Source organism: Clupea harengus, chromosome 6 (assembly GCF_900700415.2).
Source record: "Clupea harengus chromosome 6, Ch_v2.0.2, whole genome shotgun sequence".
Taxonomy (NCBI): domain Eukaryota; kingdom Metazoa; phylum Chordata; class Actinopteri; order Clupeiformes; family Clupeidae; genus Clupea; species Clupea harengus.
Genome location: NC_045157.1, coordinates 10,088,906 through 10,098,167, shown reverse-complemented (window position 1 = coordinate 10,098,167; position 9,262 = coordinate 10,088,906).

Below are 9,262 nucleotides of genomic sequence, written 5' to 3'. Positions count from 1 at the left end.
TTAATGAGAGTGGTACCATATCGGATGAGAAGACATTCCACACAGAAACCATATGCTTTTGTAATTGGCCTGTTCTCTCCCACTGTTTTATTTCGATAGGCATTACAGACAAGGGAAGGTCACAGTCAACTTTGAAAGGCTCAGTACGTCTCCAAGTCACACTGACATATCGTTGTCACACTGTCACACACACACACACACACACACTGTCACACACAAGTCACACAGACATATCGTATTTCAAAAACAACAAGCAAAAACATCTTTCCATGGCATGGGACCTTAAACATTGATGTCAGGCTGGTGTTCCATACACACATATACACACCCAAGTACACTTACATGCATTTATGTTTGGTTTATTCTTTTGTTTAATTACTGGCGTCTGCTGCATCCCTGCCTCCGTAGGGGTGCGGTTATCCCTTTAATTGCATTGATGGGGGAAAATGGCGATGCAATAGAGACTGTGTGAGGTATCGATAGCGTTGCTGCAGCAGACGTTGTTCTTTGTAGGCACGGAAAAATACAGTGTTGGGGTACTCCGGAGAGGAGGGTTTTTCTGAGGCCTGCTCAGCCTAGAGGGAGGTGGGCCAGCTTTGCTCCAGGCCAATGGGGTTTTTGTGTGTTCATTTTCACTTTTGTTTCAAGCCGGCTAACCACCTGTAGCCACACCGGGAGATGTGACTATAGTGACTCACACTCCAGTGCGTTGCATCAGAATCCACACAAGGATACCAGGAGGATCCTGAAGCACCGGCCAGTATTTTATGGAAAAGGATAAAAATACTAAAAGAAAGATTGAACAAGCAAAACTGAACCAAACCCAAAGGAATTAAACCTGGTGGGAGAGAAGATGGGCCTCTTTGGGGGTCCGAGTTCAGTTTGTTTTTATTGTGGAGACACACACACACACACACACACACACACACACACACACACACACACACACACACACTTTAGTTACGGCCCTACTTTCCATTATCTGAGTATTCCTTATTTTTAACAAGCTGGTAGAGCGGCTGATACAGAACACTGGTCAATTCTGATCAGAACCACAAATGAGAGTTAAAGAGGATGAAGTTGTCTCTCACTCAAATGTTCATTTCCATGCACTTACCTCAGACTTCACTACCTCAGACTTGAGAGTAAGTTAACGAGTTTTAACATGTTTCTGAAACACAAGATGGTGTTTTGAAAGTCTCACTTCTGATATTCTCTCTCTGGTCTTTCCATCGTTCACAGGAACATGCAGTGACTGTGTGTGTGTGTGTGTGTGTGTGTGTGTGTGTGTGTGTGTGTGTGTTGTGTGTGTCTGTTTACCTCTTCAGAGTGTGAGAGCACACAGATAGCGGCCAAGTCAAATGGGGATCTGGCCCGCCTTCGGCCCAGTTTTGGCTCAGATGTGGGCAGGAATCAGCATTGAAGGGGGGTGGGGGGTGAAGGAAAGGATGGCAGGACTCCACAGTCAGCCTCTGAGGAGGAGGAGGAGAGGTGGAGGAGGAGGAGGAGGAGGAGAGGTGGAAAACTCATTAATACATTAATACACCCCGACAAATGTCCCTCAAGTAAAGGCCATCTGGTGAGATAGAGAGAGGGATAGAGGCATAGAGATAGAGAGAGGGATAGAGAGAAAGACAGAAGGAGAGAAGAAGATGCAGAAGCAGAAGAGGAGACTGAGGAAAGAGAAGATCTTGTGAAAACTGAAAGGATGGAAGAGCACACACACACACACACACACACACACACACACACACACACACACACACACACATACACACACACACACACAGGAGAAAAGACATGCAGATGGAATCAGAGAGAGAAAGAGAGAGGGGGGAATAAAAGGGAAGTTTGAAGTCTGAAGTCTGCTTTGGAAGGGGAATGAGTTTGTGAGATACAGTGATCTAAGATCTGTGAGTTTGTCCATGCGGTTAAGAGATCTAAGATCTGTGAGTTTGTCCATGCGGTTAAGAGATCTAAGATCTGTGAGTTTGCCCATGTGATTAAGAGATCTGAGATCTGTGAGTTTGTCCATGCGATTAAGATATCTAAGATCTGTGAGTTTGTCCATGCGGTTAAGAGATCTAAGATCTGTGAGTTTGCCCATGTGATTAAGAGATCTAAGATCTGTGAGTTTGTCCATGCGATTAAGAGATCTAAGATCTGTGAGTTTGCCCATGTGATTAAGAGATCTAAGATCTGTGAGTTCGTCTATGTGATACAGTGATCTGAGATCTGTGAGTGTCGATGTGATTAAGTGATCTGTGATCTGTAACTGATACAGCGATAAAGTTCCTCTACAGAAGAGATGGTGAAGTTTAGGACTGCATGAGAGGGCAGACAGCTCACCTCACCTAGGCAGCTCTGAATATCAACTCACACACACAGACACACACACACAGACACACACACACACAGACACAGACACAGACACACACAGACACACACACACACATACACACACACACACACACACACACACAGGACAACTGTTCAAATCTGGCTGCAAAATATTCACCCAGAAACAGAAATACAGTTTAAAAAAATGTGCATGCAAAAGAAATGCTATATGTTATTGCGAGAAACACTCACACACACACACATACACACACACACACCCATACTGATGGCATTGCTGCCTGTCTGTGAGTGAAAAAGGGGGCAAACACTCTAATACTAACACCACAGCCCCCATCCCCCCTTTTTTCCATTGTGTTAGCATTCTTGTCACAGCGTTGGACAATGTCCTAACAACCGGTCTTGCCCTGTTGTGTAACTGGAGCTAATGGCCCGCCACTGCCATGAATCGCCCCTCGTCCTGGGACTCTAGCCTAGCTAATTACCCCTGCTACGTACTTTATTAGCCCCTTTGTGCTCCGTGTGCCTCTGTGATGAATGCCCCGGGCAGGGTTGTTTTCTGCCCCGGACCCGGACAGATGGCTCTGCCCAGGAGCGGAGCGGAGAAGAGAGGAGAGGAGTGGAGAGGAGAGGAGAGGAGAGAGGAGAGGAGAGGAGAGGAGAGGAGAGAGGAGTGGAGAGGAGAGGAGAGGAGAGGAGGTGCCATGCTATCAACTCTCTCAAGCCACAGTCGCCTAAGCACAGCTAAAGTGGCTTTGCAGGAGACCAGCTATGTTAAAGCCAGACACATCCAAACACACACAGGCTATCAGCTATACTAAACAGAACTGGATCCAAACACACACAGGCTATCAGCTATACTAAACAGAACTGGGTCCAAACACACACAGGCTATCAGCTATACTAAACAGAACTGGGTCCAAACACACACAGAAGCTATGAATGTACCCGAAGGAAAGCATGCAGCCACAGACACCAGACACCTCACAGGTGTGTGGAGGCACAACAGATGTGCACAAACAAGTTGGTTCTGGCAGCACAAACAAATCAGTTCATCAGTTTGATGTGTGTTGAGTTCCTGTTTACGCCCCCAGGGTGAATACAGCCCCAACTCTCTGAGTGTTCCTCCTGGATGGTGTGTCTGAGGGTGTGTGTAACTACCCGCTGGTTTTAACTAAAAAACATGACTCCACGCTTCATACTGATGTCCAAAATCTTCGTATTTATTATCTGGAATACCGTGAAAACTATACAGACAAAACAAACAAGCAAACAAACAAACAAACAATCAAACAAACCCCAAAGTTTACACATAACATTTCAAACAAATATACATATTCCATTCATAAAACAAAAAGAAGATACTTAAATTCCATTACCGTGTTCGCCTGGAAACCAGCAGTAGATTATTTTGGAGCTTAATTAATGCGTGTTCTCTAAGTCTTTCAAGTCCGATTTGCCCTAGCACTTCCAGGTCATATAACCAGGTAGGGGGTCACATGACACGCAAAATTCATTAAAATACAGAGAATGGATATTAACACAACAACAAATTAAACCACAAACTCACAAATGAAAATGATTCATCAATCTATGCAATTTAAATGTCAATCACCTACGGCCATATCCTGTCAGCTGACCCATCAGTGTCAGCTACAGTGTGTGTGTGTGTGTGTGTGTGTGTGTGTGTGTGTGTGTGTGTGTGTGTGTGTTTTTTTCTGAGTGCTTCTCCTGGATGTTGTGTCTGAGGGTGTGTGTGTGTGTGTGTCTGAGTGCTCCTCCTGGATGTTGTGTCTGAGGGTGTGTGTGTGTGTCTGTGTGTGTGTGTGTGTGTGTGTGTGTGTGTGTCTCTGAGTGTTCCTCCTGGATGGTGTGTCTGAGGATGTTAACACGGTCAGTGGTGAACACTGAACCCAGAATATGCCAACTCTGCAGGCGTGGACTAGCCATACTGCAAGTACTTGTTTTCCTTTCCCCTTCCCAAGCCCTAAGACATTATATAGCCTATAGAGATATTTAATAGAGATATTTAATACAAATATTTAATAGATCATTTTAACTGCAGCAACACGGCCGGTGCAACCTGTAATAGCAGTAAGGGCTCTTTGCCATCACAACTGCAACGTTTCCAGCCCTCAGGCAGTTCATTGTCGCAACACGGAGAGAAAGTGGAAACCCATGACTATCCACGCCCATATTTACATTGGACTGTTCATTCTGAGTTTAATCAACACAACATAATATTTTATGAATTCTCCCAATGGGCTGATCTTGCGAGGGCCTGTTTTTTCCCCCTTTCCCAACCCCTAAGACATTATATAGCCTATAGAGATATTTAATAGAGATATTTAATAGGTCATCTGAACTGCAGGAGCATGGCCGGTGCAACCTATACTGGCAGCGAGGGGCATCACAACTGCATCACAACTGCAACGTTTTCAGCCCTTGGGCGGTTCGTTGTCGAAACATGGAGGTAATGTAAATAGTAAAATAAACTGTTAATGTGTTAAATTGATGAACTATCCCTTCAATGAATGCTGAGAATGGACTGCTAATATCTCTATCAGTTTATTTTGAGAGTGAAGGAGGGAGGATGAGGGAGCAGGAACCAGTGGAGAGCCAATCAGAGGTGACCTATTGGATGTTATTGTGTGACTGTGAAGTAAACTAGATCACAGAGCACATGAACATCAGTGCATATGATCAGCTCGGAACACTTAGCCTAATTCAAATACTGTATTGTTGCATTTTCTACACCCCTCTACACACCCACTGGCCTTGCAGTGGCAGTGCAACAGCCTTTGGGTGGTAAATGGGCATCATTTGCTTGATTGTCCACACCTGAGAAGCCATGCTGTTTGCCCTCAGAAGGCGGTTTGCATTCTCACCATGCTCTTGAGGCTGCTGCTCACTATGGGCTTTTTGTGCTTTCCGTTTATTCATTTCTCCCTTAGATATCAGGTCAATTTATTTATTTTCTTGAAATAGACCTTTATTTTTGTAAACTCTGTGGTCTGTCTCCAATTTATGTCGCGGTTCAGAAGCCGGGCTGTAACACATTACAAGGAGTAAAAGGAATGACAAGAAGACCCAATGTTGCATAATAAACCACATATGTATTAGCCCATGCTAACACTGGACTAGTCATTCTGAATTCAAAGGGCCCACTCTTCTGTTTTTCCACTCTTCCCCTTTCCAGTGTCCAGTATGAGATCAATAGTGTGATTTTGGACCACTGAAGCATGTCAATCTATTCTAGTACACGCCCAAAATCCAGATAATTGAAAATGAGTCAGTCAGGGACAGTTTGGAGGAAGATGTCTTTACAGGGGCCTCTATGGAGATTTTGAATTTTTACTTTCTGTACACACAAACACAGTGTGTAGAGAGGAGGAGTAGGAGACTCTGTTTCTAAGTGTGTGTAGAGAGGCAGGAGTAGACTCTGTTTCTAAGTGTGTGTAGAGAGGCAGGAGTAGACTCTGTTTCTAAGTGTGTGTAGAGAGGAGTATCAGACTCTGCGCTTCTACTCCTTCCTCTCTACACACACTTAGAAACAAGGTCAGGGTCGTAAAACCTAAGGCTCCAGCTGTGTGCTGGGTTCGGCAATCTGTGTGATGCTGTGTGTGTGTGTGTGTGTGTGTGAGTTTGTGTCTTTGTGTTTGTGTGAGTGTGTGTGTGTGTGTGTCTGACAGGTGGGAATCTCTACTGACCCTCAGGGCATTGGCGGCTGGGTGTGTGTGTGTGTGTGTGTGTGTGTGTGTGTCTGACAGGTGGGAATCTCTACTGAACCTCAGGGCATTGGCGGCCGGGTGTGTGTGTGTGTGTGTGTGTGTGTGTGGGGGGGGGGGTTGTGTGCAGAGGCACAAAGGCCAGCTCCTCCCCACAATTTCATACTGTCAAGAAAATCACACGAGGTGAAAGGACAGTAAAAACCTCACGGTAACTTTTTTATTGTTTCTAGAAGCCAGTGTAGCATCCTGAACATAAAAACTGACATAAGATTTATGGATGACAATTAAGCAGTAATTTCACAAAGCCCTGAAAATTAGAAACGAGTCCTGAGGCACCTGAGCGAACATGACAGTGTGTTGAATCTGCTCAGTGACGACAGACATAACAGTGTGCTGAATCTGCTCAGGTGACGACAGACATAACAGTGTGCTGAATCTGCTCAGGTGACGACAGACATGACAGTGTGTTGAATCTGCTCAGTGACGACAGACATGACAGTGTGCTGAATCTGCTCAGGTGACGACAGACATGACAGTGTGTTGAATCTGCTCAGTGACGACAGACATAACAGTGTGCTGAATCTGCTCAGGTGACGACAGACATGACAGTGTGTTGAATCTGCTCAGTGACGACAGACATGACAGTGTGCTGAATCTGCTCAGTGACGACAGCACAGCTCACCTGCCGGAATGCGGACCACCAGAGCCATCGAAAGGGGCCTCTTCAAGAGCAAACAACGAGAAAGCAAAACCAACATGGCAGTGAAAGGGAGCAGAGACACTGGGGCGACCCTTCCCTCCAGTCAAAGAGCAGAGACCTATTATACAGGCATCCCTAAGACGGCTATAGGAGTATTACTCAGGCATCCCTAAGACAGCTATAGGAGTATTACACAGGCATCCCTAAGACGGCTATAGAAGTATTATACAGGCATCCCTAAGGCAGCTATAGGAGTATTACACAGGCATCCCTAAGACGGCTATAGGAGTATTACACAGGCATCCCTAAGACAGCTATAGGAGTATTACACAGGCATCCCTAAGACGGCTATAGGAGTATTATACAGGCATCCCTAAGACAGCTATAGGAGCATTACACAGGCATCCCTAAGACAGCTATAGGAGTATTACACAGGCATCCCTAAGACAGCTATAGGAGTATTACACAGGCATCCCTAAGACAGCTATAGGAGTATTATACAGGCATCCCTAAGACAGCTATAGGAGTATTACACAGGCATCCCTAAGACGGCTATAGGATTATTATACAGGCATCCCTAAGACAGCTATAGGAGTATTACACAGGCATCCCTAAGACAGCTATAGGAGTATTATACAGGCATCCCTAAGACGGCTATAGGAGCATTACACAGGCATCCCTAAGACAGCTATAGGAGTATTACACAGGCATCCCTAAGACAGCTATAGGAGTATTACACAGGCATCCCTAAGACGGCTATAGAAGTATTATACAGGCATCCCTAAGGCAGCTATAGGAGCATTACACAGGCATCCCTAAGACAGCTATAGGAGTATTACACAGGCATCCCTAAGGCAGCTATAGGAGTATTATACAGGCATCCCTAAGGCAGCTATAGGAGCATTACACAGGCATCCCTAAGACAGCTATAGGAGTATTACACAGGCATCCCTAAGGCAGCTTTAGGATATTATACAGGCATCCCTAAGACAGCTATAGGAGAATTATACACGCATCCCTAAGACAGCTATGGGTCATTCCACGCCAAACGGGACAATTAACGGAAAATTCCCCACTCGACCATCTCAGATTTGGCTGAAAAAATGCAAGGTTGTTCATACACTTCTTAATATAAATAGTCCAATACTTAAGACGCTTTTTGAGCAGCGTTTTGTGAAGAGCCATTTTCAAATTGCTATTACTAGAAAAGTATCATAAACGTACCTTTTGCTAACATTTGAATGTGCTTCCATAGGCCATGGAATGCTGGGCGTGTACAAAAATCCCATATTTTCAAGAAAATATTTTGAGAAAACGAGGCAGAACACCGTCACAAATGTTTGATATGTTAAGAGCAAATATCTAATCTTTCCAAAAAAAATTGTTTCATGTTGGTAAATGCTGTCATTTTTTTGCTATAGCATGCCAAAAATGGCACAAAATGGGTTTTCATCCATTTTCAAGCTTTAATATCTTCCAGCCCATTCATCACATAAGGACAGTTTTTTTAATACAACATACGAAGCATACATTTGAAGGTCTGCGTATAATATCAAGTCTCCAGCTTTAACATTGAGCTTTCCACAGGTATTCAAAGATGCTGCAACAAAGCGTAAACTAAAATTTCCGCGCAAATTCAAGCACCCCGAATACTATGATATACCCAAGCCACACCCTTGGGAGTCCATACTCTTCAAGTAATGGTATCATATTTTAAGCCTAGAAAGTTTGAAGGAGCTAGCTTACATACTTTTCTAGTAATAGCAATTTGAAAAATGGCTCTTCAGAAAACACTGCTCAAAAAGCGTCTCAAGTACAGGCACCCCCTCCCCCCTAAAACATCTTTTTGTGACAAAACTATTGGGAGTAGAGAGCTAATATTTTGGACTATACCTATTAAGAAGTGTATGAACAACCTTGATTTTTTTCAGCCAAATTTGAGACGGTCGAGTGGGAGCCATTGTCCCGTTTGGCGTGGAATGACCCCTATAGGAGAAGCTCACTGTGCCACAGTAGGGGGCGATGGCCACTCCATGTTCTACATGTCCCCCTGTGTGTGTGTGTGCACCATACACACACCACCTATTCTGGTACATTTCCATTTCACAGGTTACGAGCAACACACACATTTCCGAGATTCATGTCACCACTTCTAGTACATTTCCATTAGCATGCCAAGCAAGAGGACATGCACACAGAGATCCATCCTTCCTCCGTTTCAACTTTCAAACAAAGAGAGAAAGGGGATCATAGGGAAACACTCAATACAATCAAACAGTGAATGTGTGTGTGTGTGTGTGTGTGTGTGTGTGTGTGTGTGTGTGTGTGTGTGTGAGAGAGAGCAAGTGTGTGTGTGTGTGTGTGTGTGTGAGAGAGAGTGTGTGTGTGTGTCTGAGATATAGTGTGTGTATGTGTGTGTGTGTGTGTGTGTGTGTGTGTGTGTGTGTGTGTGTGTGTGTGTGTGTGTGTGTGT